General features: G+C 38.9%; 1 long non-coding RNA gene across 3 annotated transcripts; it reads left to right on the plus strand.

The window, feature by feature from the left end:
- Positions 1-13346: 13346 nt before the first annotated feature.
- LOC307147291 lies at positions 13347-14567 on the plus strand. 3 transcript variants are annotated; one of them, XR_013819270.1, is made up of 5 exons: positions 13347-13448; positions 13524-13634; positions 13716-13781; positions 13868-13892; positions 14059-14567. It is a non-coding gene; the product is annotated as an uncharacterized lncRNA (long non-coding RNA). The 3 variants fall into 3 exon arrangements; XR_013819269.1 differs by having other exon boundaries at positions 13716-13892; XR_013819271.1 differs by lacking the exon at positions 13868-13892.
- Positions 14568-17402: the final 2835 nt, after the last annotated feature.

Raw genomic sequence — 17402 nt, forward strand, 5'->3', positions numbered from 1 at the left:
CCATTCTAATAACTTGAATATCCTCTACCATTTGATCCTTCAGATTTTGAGCCAGAAATAAACACGCCGCACGATGCGTCTCAAAATTAGATGATTTTGTTAATGCATCTGCCAATTCCGTCGCTGCGTTATTAAGATGCTCACCTGCAGCTATAATATGTAGAGAACCTTGAAGAACCTCAGTGAGTCCTTTCCCAGTCATTGTTCCCACCCACTGAGTGTATTCGCTTAATTGGTTCATTTGAGCAGTATTACTAATTGAATTGACAGAACCAAATACCCCCGCTATGTCTCCCCATATACTTCGAGTTTTACGATTTCGACTTCTCAGAGGATCTTTAGAGGTATAATATTTAATTTCTTTTTCCAACCAACTCCGTATATTCGTGAAATTTCCACAATAGGACTGATCAAAAACAGTAAGAAGAGATATCAAGTTATAATTAATGCGTTGTCGCACCATATGGGCTTCATTTATCAAGGTTTTGGTTTCTTTTGCTAACAAGATACCATGAGCTGGTGCAGTAGTTGTATTTGGGCAAGTTTCAGCTTTGTTTGTCTTTTCCGCAGAAAGATAAAAACAGTCCAATTTCCCCAGTTTCTAGTTCAGTCTCACAATATTCATTCGCATCTTCTGAATGCCAAACTCTTACGTAATTTCCCTTGAATCTTTTTGTCCCTGAAGTAGTATCCCTTAGAAACCCCTCACATGGTAACACTATGGGATAGATACAGCCTTGGGCTAATGAATCCCATATTGTAAGCATGTGGGTCCGATTCAAAATGAAGTTCATTTCCACATTAGTAGATGTTATGAGGTCTAACCCCACGATTTCACATTGTTCTTTTGAACAAATTTCTCGTCTTTGAGCACTACCAGTATACCCCCCCATCTTTCACCGGCCAAATTATTCTGCTTTTGTAACATTGATGATGAAAGTTACATCCACCATAGATGCCCTCACGATATTTAGCAAGGTCTTTATCATTACGTGGCACCCAATCCCATAATCCCCATTTGGAAATAAAGGGAAGAGTAAAATGTTGGCCAGATTTCAGAGTTGCATTCCGAGTGATTCCTTGAACTCGGGGAGTCCATAAAGCTTGGCTTTCTTGGTAAATGCCAAGTAAAATAAGCATACCATTGTCGTTGGGTATCGAGAATCACTTGCAACCATCTCTAATCAATGTCAATGAACTTGATTCCTGAAATGGAAGCAGAGAAATAATTAAACATCACTTCTTTGTTCCCAATCTTAAAAGCTAATGGATGAACAATGCTCAATATCAGGCCATCAACCGTCATTATTTTGTTCATTCACTAAGCAAGGTTTAACTTGTGACTAATGATACCATCTCCTTTTAAGGCAAACACTTGTATCGATTGTTAAGAGTATCTCATATGGTTCCTACTCTCTAGATTCTAACCCTTTCTAGCAATACGTTTGACCATAATAAAATTGCCTAACTCAGGAATGTGTGAAATATCAGTAGTGGTGTGTTTTTATCCCATTGCTGTTGAGCTTCTCGCACTTTCTTATTATTGTCTTTGGTAGCTTTGTCCAGCATTGTGAAATAGCATCGTAACTTTTCTTGGATCAAAGTAGAATCTCCTCCCGTTCCCGCAGGTGGCGGTAAATCAAGAGATAGAATCATTGCTCCTCCAGTCATCAGTTACGAGTAATTTCCTCTATAAGCTGACGAACTTGTGCTTCTGTCCACATCTTCCCTTGAGAGGTTTCATCATGATTTTGCACACTGACTTGTTTAAATGATGGACCTTGACCTTCTGCTCCACCTCCTTTAGCCCAACAATCTTATTGAGTGACCACGCTTTCCACAGTTGGTGCAAATCTTCAACCACTTCTCTGTGTTTATGTTGTATTGAACTGTCGCCACTCCTCTTCGATTTGGCTTGTTTCCTTCTTCATTGTTTGATCTCATAGCCATCTCTAAGCGGCCAGCCCATTGCAAAATTTGGTCAAATGTTTCGCCTGGATTAACTCCAAGTGATAAGGCTTGTTGGTATTTTGAGCTAAGTCCATCCACAAGTGTGTCAGTGAACTGTACGTCATCTCTGTCCGGTTGTTTCTTCGCACATAGAGCCCATTTCTCGTAAGCATTCCATTTACGCAGAGCATATTCATCTGGAGATTCATCATCCTTTTGCTTAATCAGTGTTACTGATGTGAATGGAATTTTTCCACTTCCCAAGATTTCTTGGATTTCTTTTCGAAACACATCTAATGTTTGCCAAAGACCCAGAGGTCGTCCTTGGTCATCAACCCACAAATTTATCCATTGGGCTGTTGTTATCGAAGCTGGCAAGCGTTCCCATCTGTCTCTTGGGATTTTAGCTTTCACAATGGTGTGTATGTCTTTTAATGCCATTTGATGTGCTTCAACCAGAGAATCTAATTCTCGCCAAAATTCTGTGTTTGGGTCTTGTCTCTTCAGAGGAGGCAAGGCTGTGAGAATGGCTTGACGTTCTCCTGGTGTGAATGGTCTCTCTTCTGTCATCATTTCAGATTGTAAGTCTTCCCTTTTAACAACAGGTGAAGAAAATTCAGGACCGATCTTGTCAACTGTGATCATATCGTCATCTCTTGTCTCATCACCCCAGTCAGATCCATAATTACGAGCTGGTGTACATCGTAACATGTCTCTGTTCGGCTGGGCTGATTTAGATCTTGTTATTACTGGAGCTGCTTGTGCAGATGCAATAAACATTTTGTCTATTGGACCTCCATTTGATCTCGAAGCTTGAGGCTGTGTCAAAGGTTTAGATAAACTTGTATATTGTTCAGACAAAGTTGGATAGATTGGTTTGTAAGGAGGAGGCGTTACTGTGGCAGCGGATTTCACTGGTGGTTGTGAATATTTCCTTTCAGCTTCAGTTATTATGTTTGTCCAATCTGGATCAAACAAATCATCATTGGTTTTATTTTCTCCATCTGAACATTTAATGGACAAGATTTTGTTCAACTTGTTAAATGCTTCAATTTGAGGCTTCATTACTTCAACAAGTTGAACTGGACCGCCATTTATATCGCAACAAATTCCTCCTTGCTTCACAATCCAATGCGCTGCTAGTATTGGAAATGCTTGTGATTTTATCTTGTCTTTTTGAGACTCGAACCAGTGTAACTGTGCATCGATATTTGCATTTATGTCAAGTCCTTTTTTCAAAAGCTTAGCTTGTGTCTTGCTCTTTCTTTCAAGGTACCAAGTTGAAATTGATCTGCTGTTACAGTCTTCTGCCATCTTGCAAAGTTTCTTCGTGCTGCTCAGAACAGCAGGGATGTGTGTCTGTGAGTGTGAGTGTGTTTCTGTAAGGGTGGGGCTATGGTACTCTGCTTCTCTCTCGCTCTCTCTGTATATTATGTGTGTGTGCTCAGAACTGCAAGCCTATGTATGTGTATGTATGCATATGTGCATGTATGTGTGTGTCAGAGGCTGCCCTTCTTCTCTCTCTCTCCCTCCCTTCTCCAAACTACAGTATATGTGTTTGTGAAGGTATGGAGCAAATTCTAAAGGGAGGGGCTGCCTCACTCTCTTTCCCTCTTTTTCACTTCACAGAACAAAAGAAAATTCTAAAGAAAAGTTAACTTCAATGTTTTTCAGTATTTTTGTTTAGTTTCCACTTAACGCGAAACAGTTTTTTTTTTCTTCTTTTTAAATATTTGTGGATATTCTCTCAGATTAATTTCTTTGTTTCCTTTTTCCTTTTTTCTTTTCTTTTTTCCTTTCTTTAAGCTTACTCGGATCAGTATTCTCAAATATTTGAACAGCTTTACGGTCAAAATCAGAAATGCCTGCGATCTTATCTAGTTACATCGGCACCTTCATACTTGTATGACTCTAGTGTGTTAATGCTTTAGAGACTATTTTTACCCCTCTGGAACTCGCCACTATTAACCACTCCTGTCATCAGTATCGCTGCCTTTTCATACTTGTATTACTCCAGCGTGTTAATGTTTTAGAGACTATCTTTACCCCTTTCTCTGGGAACTCGCCACACTTAACCGCTCATGTCTAACAAGTATCCTATCAAATTTCCTAGCTTAACCGTCTTACAGCTAATTTCCCAAATTTTTGACTAGATAGTCTTCTTCCTAAAAAAGATCTATCTCTATCCCAGCATATCAAATACTTTTAGAGGTTTACTTTTCAGAGAACTTAAATAAGCCAAATTAAATTGAATTATTTTTATTTATTATTATACTATGTTCTATATTCATTGGCAAAATCACAGGTTCCTTAAACAACACAGTTCTTTTTAGCAGTTACAGTCATTGTCTCTAATCATCAGGCAGACTTAGAACTTTTTATATAAAGGAAAAAGTCTTACCTTAATGATCAGACCAATGCCATATGCAATCCGGTTCTTAGTGACGCCAAGCTGTTGATTTAAAAATCTGGCTTTCCCCTGTTGTTTAATTTCATGGAAACAGACACCAGTGATTTTGCCAAGAGATCTCTTATTTATTTATAAGACATATAAGACATAGGAGAGACAATGGACTGATCTAAGGTCTTGATTCAGCTTCTCAGCCATCTTCTCTGATCTTTCGGACAACAGGCTTGGTTTTTATACGGTGACCATAAAAAACTAAATCTCCATAGGAACACATGCTTTCAGCAGAAGAACATATGGTTTCCATTAATGTTGAAATGTATATCCCCTGCATGTACATTACAGTCTTTCCAGCACACACTCAAAGTCCAAAGTCTTTCCCACATCTGCACAAAATACAATGAGTACAAATGATTATGAATGTATACAAAAAAGTATATAAAAAGATACTACTGATTATGAATATTAATAAAAAGTAATAATAATACTAAAACGATGAAATTTGAGTCTTCACTGACACTTGTCCAGCCTCAACTTCAGCCCATACTGTGCCAGCCGCTGAAATACTCGCTCCAAATGATGAAGATAGGTGTCAAAATCTATGGAATATACAATGACATCGTCTAAATAGACCAACAGAAAGTCCACAATATAGTCACTCAAACAGTGCTGCATTAATCGCTGGAATGTAGCTGGTCCATTGCACAGACCAAAAGGCATACGTTGGAATTCAAATAGGCCCAGAGGAGTTGTGAACGCAGTCTTTGGGCGATCGTCCACATGCACCCCCACTTGCCAATAGCCGCTTGCTAAATCAAGTGTACTAAACCATTCAGCTTGAGTTAAGGTGGTCAATGTTTCTTCTATCCGGGGAAGAGGGAATGCATCCTTATGGGTAATGGCATTCAACTTTCTGTAGTCGACACAGAAGCGCCAACTTCCATCTTTCTTCTTGACCATGACTATTGGGGCTGCCCATGGACTCTTACTCTCAGAAATTATTCCTCTTTCCAACATACCTGCCAGCAGCAGTTTCATCTCCTTATACATCATTGGGGGTAAGGGGTGGAACTTTTCTCGGACAGGAGGTGCAGTGCCGGTGTAGATCCTATGCTGGACAGTCTCATGAAACCCCAGATCGTCCTCATTCTTTGAAAACACTCCACTTTTTCATAAGTGCATCAAAAACTTGACGTTGTTGGTCAGTTAAATCAGATCCAAGCATCAATGGACTCACCCCATCAACAGTTACCTCCTCTTCAGGGCTTCCAGCTTCCACCACACGAATATCGACGACCCCATCTGTACTCAGAGTCAAATCAAGATCTCTTTGGCCATAGATATCCACGCCTGATGTTTCATACAGCCGACCAAGCTTCTGATACCGGCCTACAGACACTTTATAAGGCTGCAAATTACACAGTCTGATAGGGATCCTACCATCCTTAACGATAGCCACAGTCCGGGCAGCAGCCAAGCCGTCCGGCTCTAGCAGGGGTTCCACCAATCCACAGTAACTGCGGTTCTGTCTGCCCATTCGAACACGGCCCCACACAATGACCTCGCTCTGGGGTGCAATCCATCTCCTGCGACGACTGGCTGGCCACACATAGCCCAGAAACCCATCATCTGTAGTCCAAGCAGCAATGCGTTGACATGTTGCCATGGCCCGTTTCCACACCTGCTGTTCTGTAGGGTTCTGAAATGACAAAGACTTAAAAGAGCCCTGGAAAAGAGCATTCCAACATGAGGAGATAACATTCATTCCAATAATTAAGGGATTAGTGGAAAATTCATCCTTCACGATCACAACGCCCCTTCCCTGAAGTTGGATGCAGTTCAGCAAAGGTCCCTTCTGCGTGATGGCGGGCATACGTCTTCAAGGCTCTCTGCATCGGCCCATCCTCCATCCCCCATCCCCATCAATAGCCGTTCCTTCAGCTGATCTTCCACAAGGGTTCTCTCTGGGCTGCGCCGCTGTAACCTACGAAAGAGTTCTCGCAACCGTAAAACAAAAGCTTTAAAAGACCCTCTGAGGTCTGAGCTGTTTTCTGGGCCCTGGAGGTGTTCTGACATTTGTGGTTATTTCTGTTACTTGTGACATTTTCATGGCTAAAGTCTAATTACACTGTATTCAGCACAAACTGTGCTACAATAATATATCAGCAGCATGTATGTAAAAGTTTGTAGTTTTGAGATAATGACATTTATGCGTGGTTTGTGAAAATACAAAAATAAATTCTCACTGAAATAAGGTCATGAAACCCATACTGATTATTTCTTCACAAGACTTTTGAAAATTGTATGACGTAGCCTAGAATATTTGCTCTAAAACTATGTGAGAATCACCCTGACTGCTCATTCAGAGAAGACAATATATTGATTTAAAAATTTTACGACGTGTTTTGTGTGATAAAGCAATATGCGAAGGGGCGGATCATCTCATTAATATGAAAGCTTTCCACACCTGAGAAAGACAAAGAACCTCCCTAATGGCCCTATTAGGAGCTTATCAGGGCCCATCATTCTGACCACCCTTGCACAAAGAATGAGGAGATTTAAAAAAGAATGGCTTTTAAAATTGTTTGGATTTATTTACAACACAACATAATCCAAAGATACACAACAAAAAAGTACCATGTTCATGTGCAGAGACATGTACTGTGAATGTTGAAGTCAGCAGGACTCAGTGGCATCTGGGCCCTGAAAAAAAAAAAGAAAAAAAAAATTGAACATGCTGATATCAAGAGAAAGGCCTGCACGATTTTGGGAATACATTTTAGATTTTTCTTGTTAAAATTGCTTTTTAAAATTCACAGAATACACACACACTCACACAAATGTTTCCAACAATATATTATATAATGAACACCAGGTTTGTTGTGCCTTGTAGGTATAGGCTATGCGCAGTGCTGCATAAAATAATAACAATATAGCAGCCTATATATATTTTCAAAAAGATTTAAGTAACAACTAAGCTAGAGAAAAATATATTGATTATCATGTTACTTCAAATGTTTCCATTCGTTATGATGATATGAAATGAGATAATAGTAAAAACATGAAGCCGTTTGGAGCGTTTTGCTTTTCCAAAATATGATACATTCAAACGCGATCGCGATCAAAAATATGATACATTAAAACGCGATCGCGATCAAAAATATGATACATTCAAACGCGATCGCGCTCAAATATAAAACATTATGGTTAGGCCTACCATATACATATCTACGTTTGAGCAGATATCCACAAACACAGTAACAGTAAACACGGGTCTAAATATTATATTCACCATATATATAGCAACAGTTCAACTGCAATGTGAAATTTATGCAACAATAGCAAACTAATATGTAAGAATTTCTTACCTTATCTTTCTTGTCTTCAAATATCGTTCTTCTTCTTCTGATGTAAATCCAGTGTAAGCTCAGGCACGTCTTTCAAACTCGACGAAAAGTGAAGTGAAGTGTTTTGTTGTTGAGGTAATGAGGGCGATCGCGTTCCATGTGGAGATTTGCATGTGAATCTCTTTTGCGCGAGTGGGCGTGGTAAATTAAAAAATAATTAGGAAGCGTTTGAGAAGCTGGACATCTTGTTGGTTTTATACAAATTACTTAAACAGAGAATATTTGTTTTCGTTTTGAATCCGATCATTTAAAAGTACACACTTAAATGTTTATAAAGGTGTATGGCTCATAAATGTGTGACAAGTATTCGCTGAGTTTTGTTTCAGTTTATAGACGTGCTCAAGAAAAAAAAGTTCACCGCGACGGAGAGGCAGAACGCACACACTGTTTATTTTCTTTATTTTACAAAAGCACAATGTTTTGATTTGATTGTAAGTGGACACATACAAAAGTAGAAATACCACAGATTCTTTTTTTATATTTCTTTTTTCTGTATGACCATAAATGACGGAGAAATTTAAGTTTATAGTGCTACAATGTGGAGAAAATGCAGCAAAACGCGCCGGCGCGTTTGTCGACCTCAGAGGGTTAAAAGACTCATCTGATTTCTGCCTGCAGCTAAAAAATTGTGACGGAGAACAGGCAAAGGGGTTTCTCCAACATACAGAGCATCGAATTGGTCAAAAATCTTAATCAACTTATCACATTCTTCCTCTGCTAAAACACTTATCTCTCGTTTTGCATTCCCACCCAAAGCACCTAATAAAATCTTGACTTTTTTTGCTTCCATTCATTTCTTGAGCCTCTAAAAGTCCTTGCATTTGCTCCTTCCAATCCCCATAACTCAAATCACCAGCCATCCCACTAAATTTGGGAACCCAGGGAGCCCCAGGGAAAACTGGCATTAACATTTTTTGCAAAACCCTAGTTCAGTCTACCACGTGAGTGTCAAAACGTCCTCAGTCCCTCACACAGGTTCAACAATTCATCCTGCCGACTTACGCCAGATGTGGCACGCTATAGCGCAGCAAAATGAGAATAATTTAAAGGGGCTTTTTACAATAATTTCTGCACAAACCAGCAATACTAGATTAACCCCGATTAAATACAAGTAGCCGACTACGCCACCTAGGTTGTTTTAATGGAACCCAGGACCCAAGTTAAGCATTCACTGAGGGCTGGACAGTATTGACACTCAACAGATAGATTGAATTACAAAAACACTTTATTAGACTATAAAATGATCTCAATATTAAAAGCAGTTATCAAAAGGAATGCAGTCCTCAGCCCAGTCTGGTATGATGTCCTTATGGTGAATGAACAAATGTCCTGGGTTGGTCTCACAGCATGTAGGTCTCCACAGATTATAGTGTACTAGAAAGAAATAAGAAACAACTACCAGTATCTCTAGTCCAATGCAAGAAAAAAGCTAACTACAACTCTCACAGGTGCACACAAATACCCACACCATGTAATACACACTGCAACCCAAATAAATCACAGCACAGCAAAAGGAAAACAAGAGCTATGGATAGTAAGTTATACTGGAAATTAGTTATTAGTCTCTTATTATGAATTCTCTATTATGAATTAGATGCAAAATGGTCAACACAATCTTCAACACGATCTTCAACTCGGGTTGTACTCAGAATATGACTGGGTAGCAGTTCCCACTACCCAGTCTAGTTAATTTCCAGCGTTGTGAAATCCTCCGTCGCCGTCTCACCAACCGCGGTCTCACTCGTCTCCGACCAGCACTTGTTGATTCGCTCCTCCAAACAGCAACCGCTGATACACTCGACTCTGTACACGCTGACTCACTCGTCTCCAACAGCCGCGCCTGTGATTGCTCTGCGTCGCCGTCGTGCTCACCGCCCACTGTTGCCGTCTCCAAACGATCGCTGACTCACTTATCTCCGACAGCTGCGCCCGTGATCGCTCTGCGTCGCCGTCTTCACAATACTCCGACTCACTCGTTCCCGCACAGCCGTAAAACGTTTGGTTATCACTGTTCAGCGTTTCTTCTCAGACGCCAGCACCTGTTTAAAACACTCAACCGGATGTCGACTTGCACGTAAATGACGCAGTCCAGACGACGCACACCCCACAGTTCAAGCACGCGGTCTTAAAGGGCCACAGTCTCCACCTTTTTCTTAACCAGCCTATGACACTAGGTCAGTGATTAGTCTATGCACAGGTGTTAGGAAATGAGCATAGTACAAAAGTCATTTGATCGATGAGTCAATCATATAACATTAAAATGTGTATCAAAAATGCATTCATCAATAATTCACTCCCATCACATCTATATCTATCTATCTATCTATCTATCTATCTATCTATATATATATATATTATTTATTATTTCTCCCGGGAAACTCCCGTAATTTGCATGGCCCAAACTCCTTTATGAATAATCGGACCAATAGGGCCTATGTTTGTCTAATGTTGACCAGTTGCCAGATCTTGTATTAAATACATTATATTCACACAATCCACACACCATATACAATTTCAACCCGTTTGTCACCTCAACCTGGCAACCTATAACCAGTTGCGCAGTCGTGGAAAGTTTAACCAGAAAGCGAGCCGATAGACATGGCAGGTGAAGGCAGGGCAGGGCCGGATTAACTATTAGGGCAACTGGTCACTTGCCCAGGGGCACATGAGATCTAAGGGGCTCTGACAGGTAGGAGGAAATACAAAGAAATGTAATAAAGTTATCAAACACTTTACAGTCTTCACTGCATAAAGTGCATCTACGCGGGTTCACGCAGACTTTCCTCCCTCCCCACTGAACGCCAGCGATTACTAATTCGTGAAATGCACTCCCACTGGTTGAGCGCGGTAAGGTTCGTTTTAGGTTCGATATTAGCCGGACATTTGTGCTATAGTGCCGGTAGTCTAACAAAGATATCAATAGCAGGATTAGTTTTAACATTATGTGTATCATACCTGTCAACATTTGGTTTTCAAAATCCGGGAGATCTACATATGTGCAATTTAGGACTTTTGAAGGCCAAAAAATTATAAGAAATAGGCTAGCTTTAAAACCTTGTCATTAGATTATTTGCCAATGCCTGCTCTCTCCTCATCTTCATATTTCTGTTTCTCTCACTCTTCTTATCCTGGCCTATTTCTTCCCCTCCTAAAGCTGAACTTATAGTCTTTTCATTTCGTCTGTGTCAGTGACGAAAGTAAACATAGGCTCAACTGATATTTATACGTTTTATGAATCATTTTCTTAGACAAGTTAATTCACTCAAGGCTACCAGGAAAGCTGTAGCCTAAGTCAATATTGCCATTAGGAACCTTCTGCAAGCTTTGGAATTTGAAAACGTCTGTTTTTAAATGTTAAAAGTAATTTTAAATAACACAAATTATAGACTACGTTCACTTTGAAACGCGTCAAAGCATTCTCAGGTATAATTATGCAGCATTAATGCACGAATGATTTTGAATGAATATTTTCATCATGTCGATATACAACATACCTGTCAACACTCCCGTTTTTCCCGGGTTTCTCCCGTTTTTTAGCCCTATCTCCCGGACCCCTCCCGGTTTGTTGACAGGTATGATCTAATATCGTTTTAAAAGGCAATGAATCGATTGTATCGATACTAGGAAATAACGCATTGGATTTAAACACATCAGACTTTATATGGATGTTTTTTTCTTAGCACTTTTAATGATAAAGGCGTTAAACGTTACTCGATTCAGTTTGCCTATCTGTGACGTCGTCGCCATGCGTGACGCGCCAGCAGCAGCGCGACAACAGTCAGCTATACTGCAGTAGCGCGCACTCTTCAATTGCACGCGCAAATGCGCCGGCGCGCGCTGTATCACTTCACTAAAAGCGCAAAAGAAATACGAGCATGCATCGTCGTAAATTAGTAACTTAAGTTAAGTTCTTCTAAGTATTGTGTATCACCATTGTAGCCTAATTGTTGTTGTTAATAAAATGCGACTTAGTGGTTATTTTGTATATTTTTATATGAATGGTGGCTCATACCAAGACTGTATTAACAAAAACTAGTTTGGGACTGCTATATAGCTTAACCTCGCAGTGCCTACTGTTTATCAGTATTTGTCATATTCTTACAATTTTTTTTGTATGTTAAGTAAAGGGGGACATAACTTGTGTGTCAACAATTTTTGTGTAAACAAATGTATTATAATAGGCCTATATAATTCCTAAAAAGGTGGGTCGCGGCTTGATGACCATGGGGAAATGTGGGTCCCATGGCCAAACTATTCAAAACATCATTCAATGTTGTGATAATCGTAATTAATCACAATTATAATATCAAGGGAATAATCAACAATTATGATTTTTGTCATAATCGTGCAGTCCTACTTTATTAAAATAAAATGTGAATGCATTTGACATTAATTGTTGTTTACTTGTTTGTTTATATCCATAATTAATTGATACCTGATTCCCTTACAAGAATTTTTGGCTAAAAAGTCACTGAATCGATTTCAAGTCACTGAATCGTTTCGGATCGTATCGTTCTAAATGAACCAATATCGTCCTTGAATCGTATCGACAACCACGAATTCGCGATACGAATCGAATCGTTGTTAAAACGAATCGTTACACCCCTAATTTTTATACATTTAATAAATATATTATTAATATTTGTTGTTTTTGTTTTTATGTTTGAGCTCAATATTAATAACAGTCTGGTTAATTTTGAGTCTTGAACTGTATAAACTCTCAAGGGTTGCATGACTTTCTAAATATATGTTGGTTATGTGTCTATTCAGAATGACTTATGAGCAGCAATCTTTTTATTTTGGGTATGTCATGTATGCATCACTTGCCAAAATTGGGGGTGTTGAGAAAGGTTAAACGCTCGTTTTTTGGGGGGTCGACAAATTATAAAACTTATTTCTGGGTTTTTTAGCTTGTTTGCTGTACACCTTGTCACACAGCAGCTTTTAGGCATTTTTCTGTCTTTTGTTATAAGCAGAGCCGGACCGTAACGGAGTACATTTACTTGAGTACAGTACTTAAGTACAATTTTGAGGGATCTGTACTTTACTCGAGTATCATTTTTGGGGAGTACTCATGACTTTACTCAAGTAAATTTGAGAGGCAAATATTGTACTCTTTACTCCAATACATTTCTATCCATAACCATGAGTACCTGTTACTACTTCTAAAAAAAAAAAAAAAAAAAGGAAATTCTCGGAAACCCTCAATTTGTTGTTTCCCTCTCAAACGTGACTGGATTGCGCAGGCACCACTGATTGGGACAGCCTATCAGCAATCACCTTCAGCTTTCCGCCAAAGTCAACTCCATGGTTAGATTTAGATAAGAGACGAAACCATGGATGAAACAATGGATGAAGACGCAGGAGGTCCATCCCGGGAATGTGCCAACCCATGGCCCCACCTCGCAGAAACTATTTCAATTTTCTGAACAAGCTAATGATAGTTTTCGCTTCAAGTGTTTGCTGTGTTTACCAATGTAAGAACTGTGGCAGTAGTAATGCAATTGTGGGGATCTAGGCAGGCATACAACTCAGCTGCATCACATTCACTCAATCAATCATGTGATCTGTTGTAAGGTCACATGACTAATCAGGAAGTGATAAATGTTTGCTGGCTGCAAGGCAGACTCTTTCGTGTTGAGGCTAGATACTGTTGTGTGAGTTGGGCTCCCTTTTTCATGCAGGTAAAATTGGTCATTGCAGAGCATGTTTAATCACTGCCATTGAATTTTTAATACTTATTTATTTTATTTGATTAGGGTAATTCTAGAAGCGCGTGTCTACTCTTCACGGAGGACACAGGCTTCTGCATGGAGTTTTGACATTTATGCAATCACCCCCAGTGTGACTCGAGCTGCTGAGCTGCACTGGTAAATGCCTCTATGTACATTTTCCATTGAATGTTTTATATCTGCATTGAAACATGTTTTAACGACTTTCTCTGTCTGTAGCAACGGAACGTTCACCTTTTCTCTGCATGTGTTAATGCGCTGTGGGACAGTTGAGCATACTGAAAAGTAGGCCTATATTTTCTAGTTATGTTTTAGTTGACTATGCTGTTTATTGAGGTTGGTAACTAACATGCTTGGTTTCTTTTGAAAAGGGACCAGGCCAGCCACTGTTTTCCTGTAATTCATAGGCACTTCTTTATTGCTTCCTGTTGTTTGATTTGTTTGTTTGTTTGGTTATTCATAATTTTGTCACTCATGTGCCACATTCAGAGTATTTCTTATTTTGACTAAGTGTTGCCATTTATGCTGGTGAATCTCCTCTCTAACTATGTCTTCTGCGTAGGTTATCCTTGTACAAGGCCGGATCCACACTGATGCTTTGCCCCTTCTCTTCAGGGGACCACACTGGGAGAGACACTGTATTGGTGTGTACTTATAACTGCAACACGGTGTGATATTTTGTAGTGGTATATAAAGATCTTAAGTGTGTAGTGCTTGTTGTGTTGCATGCTTCGACTGGTGTTGGGTTGCTGTCTCCTGTTTCTGTCTCCCCAGGGGCCTCCTGAGCAGGGGTTTTGTATTGGCTGATCTGACCTTCCTAGATTGAGGAAAATCCACCAGTCATTTATCACAGTATTTTTAAGATTTGTTTTAAATAACTTTTCTACGTCTTTTGTACTAATGTAATAAATTTGGAGTACATTTACATTTCTGCCTCTTGTTGACTGTCCCTTTGCGGGGATAAACGTATTATTAGCCACACTACATTCATAGAAAGAGTTGGGGTTCCTCCTGCCCATCATCAGGGGGTGGCGTAGTCAGACTTAAAATAAGGTATACTGCATGGCAGGTACCACACAATATTTAGAAAATGTAGCCTACTCTTGATACTCAAGTACTTTTAAACAAGTACTTCAGTACTTTTACTTAAGTAGAAATCTGACTGAAGTACTTTTAATTGTACTTGAGTAAAATTTAGCAAGGGGTATCTGTACTTTTACTCAAGTAATGAAGCTGTGTACTCTGTCCGTCTCTGGTTATAAGCAGGGGTTAAAGTGGGCCGGAACGGTCCGGAACTGCGTTCCGGCACCTCAGATAAATAAATAAATTAATAAAATCATTCTCATAAAATTCAATGATTCTCATCATTCATCAAATCAAAAAGTAATATCACCCCCTGGCCCCGCCTTCAAAAACACGCTTCCCGACTTTATGTTCTCAGTCACGGTTCTCCTGTCTGATTTAAATGCATCTACACCTATGATCTACACCGGTTCACGCATGCAGACAAAGTCATTCCTCCCTCCCCACTGAACGCCAGCGATTACTAATGCGTGAAATGCACTCACGGTGGTTTAGCGCGGTAAAGTTAGTTTTAGATTCGATATTCGCCGGACATTTGTTTTCCCTTTGTATTATATATTTGTTTTCATTTTGTATTATACTTTATTATTTATTATTATATTATATATTATATTTATACCTGAGAATGCTTTGACGCGTTTCCACAGCGCATGATGCCTCAAGGGAACGTCTGCCAATTCCACCAACTGCGTTAAACGTAGACTATAATTTGTCTTATTTAAAATTACTTTTAACATTTAAAAACAGACGTTTTCATATTCCAAAGCTTGTAGAAGGTTCCTATTGGCAATACTGACCTAGGCTACAGCTTTCCTGGTAGCCTTGAGTAAATTAACTTGTCTAAGAAAATTATTCATAAAACATATAAATATCAGTTGAGCCTATGTTTACTTTCTTCACTGACACAAACGAAAATGAAAAGACTATCAGTCAAAGTTCAGCTTTAGGGGAACAAATAGGGAAGGATAAGGAGACAGAGAAAAAGAAAGATGAAGATGAGGTGCGAGCAGGTATTGACAAATAATCTAATGACAAGGTTTTAAAGCTATTTCTTATTAAAAAAATGGCCTTCAAAAGCCCTAAATTGCACATAATAAGTCAGAGAAATCCAAATTTTCTCGGGGGAGCATGCCCCCGAACCCCCCTAACTACCTCACATTTGAGTTCGTTTTGGACTTCCCATTTTTATGTTTGAATTTACATTGTGAAAAACAAGGTTGTGTTACATATTGTGGTGGGCAGCAATTTCAACATAGTATCGTCATCATATCAGTGTAGATGTAGATGGACCAAAATAATACCATTTAAATATCAAGTAAATAAGTATTGTGATACTTGGTGTCACAGTGACACTCTTGTCCCAAAAAGTATTGCTATAGCCTACCACAATACTCAATATGTTGTCCCACAGTGAGTCATTTTTCCCTGTTGCACCAACACAAAATTTGAGGGTTCCCCCACCTGCCAAATCCCACTTTAACCACTGGTTATAAGTCATAAATCACAAGGAGGCAGCCTCTCGCAATGCAAAGTCAATGGAGACGGTTGGATTGTTTTCCCCCTCGGTGGGCGTGGTCTTCAAGTTATGACGCGTTACGCTCCTCAACGGATCAAGTCCAGACCACAGTCTATGGTCCAGACCGAACTTCCCGTCCTAAAAATGTTGTGGGCGGGGCTAAGTTCGGCTGGCATCCAGGCTAGTTTCTTCTTCTTCTTCTTCTTCTTCTTCTTCTAATTTATTTTTTTGAACAAAAAGCACAGGGGATACAGTATCAAGCACAAAAAATAAAATAAAAATAGGACAGTAAACTCAAAGTAAAGCAAGGCAGTAGATAAGGGATAGTCTACTTAAAAAAAAAAAAAAAAACTTCACAAAACAATCATAGAAACTACAAATACAAAAAATGAATACAAGTAATTAGAAATAAATAACATTGGGAATACATAAATAAATAATAATCTTCAGAAAATCAGGAAGTAATTTATAATGAAACCATAATTTCTTTGAGCAACAAAGAAGTTTTAGCAGCTTTCTTAATAGCTGATAAACAAAGAGAGTCATAAAATAATTTTAAATCAACACAAAAAAGTCTAAAATTGGGCTTCGAAACAGTTACTTTACACTTATGAAGATAAAACTCGCGACATAAAGTAAGCAGTTTTAATCTGTCATCCATCTCCTTTGTTCCAGAGTCCCAAATCAAAAACAGCACATTCACAACCTCAAAAGTAAAGAGTTTGTAATAAGCAGAAAAAATAAGCCAGGCTACTTTTTTCCAGAACTCCTTTGCATAATCACATTCAAAAAACAAATGTGGTATTGTTTCAAGATTAGAATTAAGGAATGTGCAGTGTGAAGAGATGTCTAACTTAAACTTAGAAAGAAGAGAGTTACAGGGATAGTAATTATGTAGAATTTTAAAGTGAAGCTCTTTCCACTTGTTAGGTAACAGAAACTTATTAATGCCAGTCCATATATTAATGGTAGAAAGAGAAGGATAATTTAATTTCCATTTGAAAAAAGCTTTGGGATGACAGCTGATCTCCCTAATAAGAAATCTTCTAATCCAAAAATTGTTACATTTGACATTGGAAAGCTCCAAACCTCCAATAGACAACTGGGGCATTTCACAAATGGATATTCTGTAGCTACAGTATGACCTAACCATATGCAAAAGTTTAGGTAATAGAATTGATAACCCAGTTATAAACTTTAGGTGAGGAATCCACTCCAAAAAGGTTGATAAATTCATTGTAGGAATAAAAGCTACCATCCTTCAACAAATCCAAAACAAAAATAACACCTTAGTCAACCCAATCCTT

This window comes from Squalius cephalus (genome assembly GCF_949319135.1).
Source record: "Squalius cephalus genome assembly, chromosome: 19".
In the NCBI taxonomy this organism is placed as follows: domain Eukaryota; kingdom Metazoa; phylum Chordata; class Actinopteri; order Cypriniformes; family Leuciscidae; genus Squalius; species Squalius cephalus.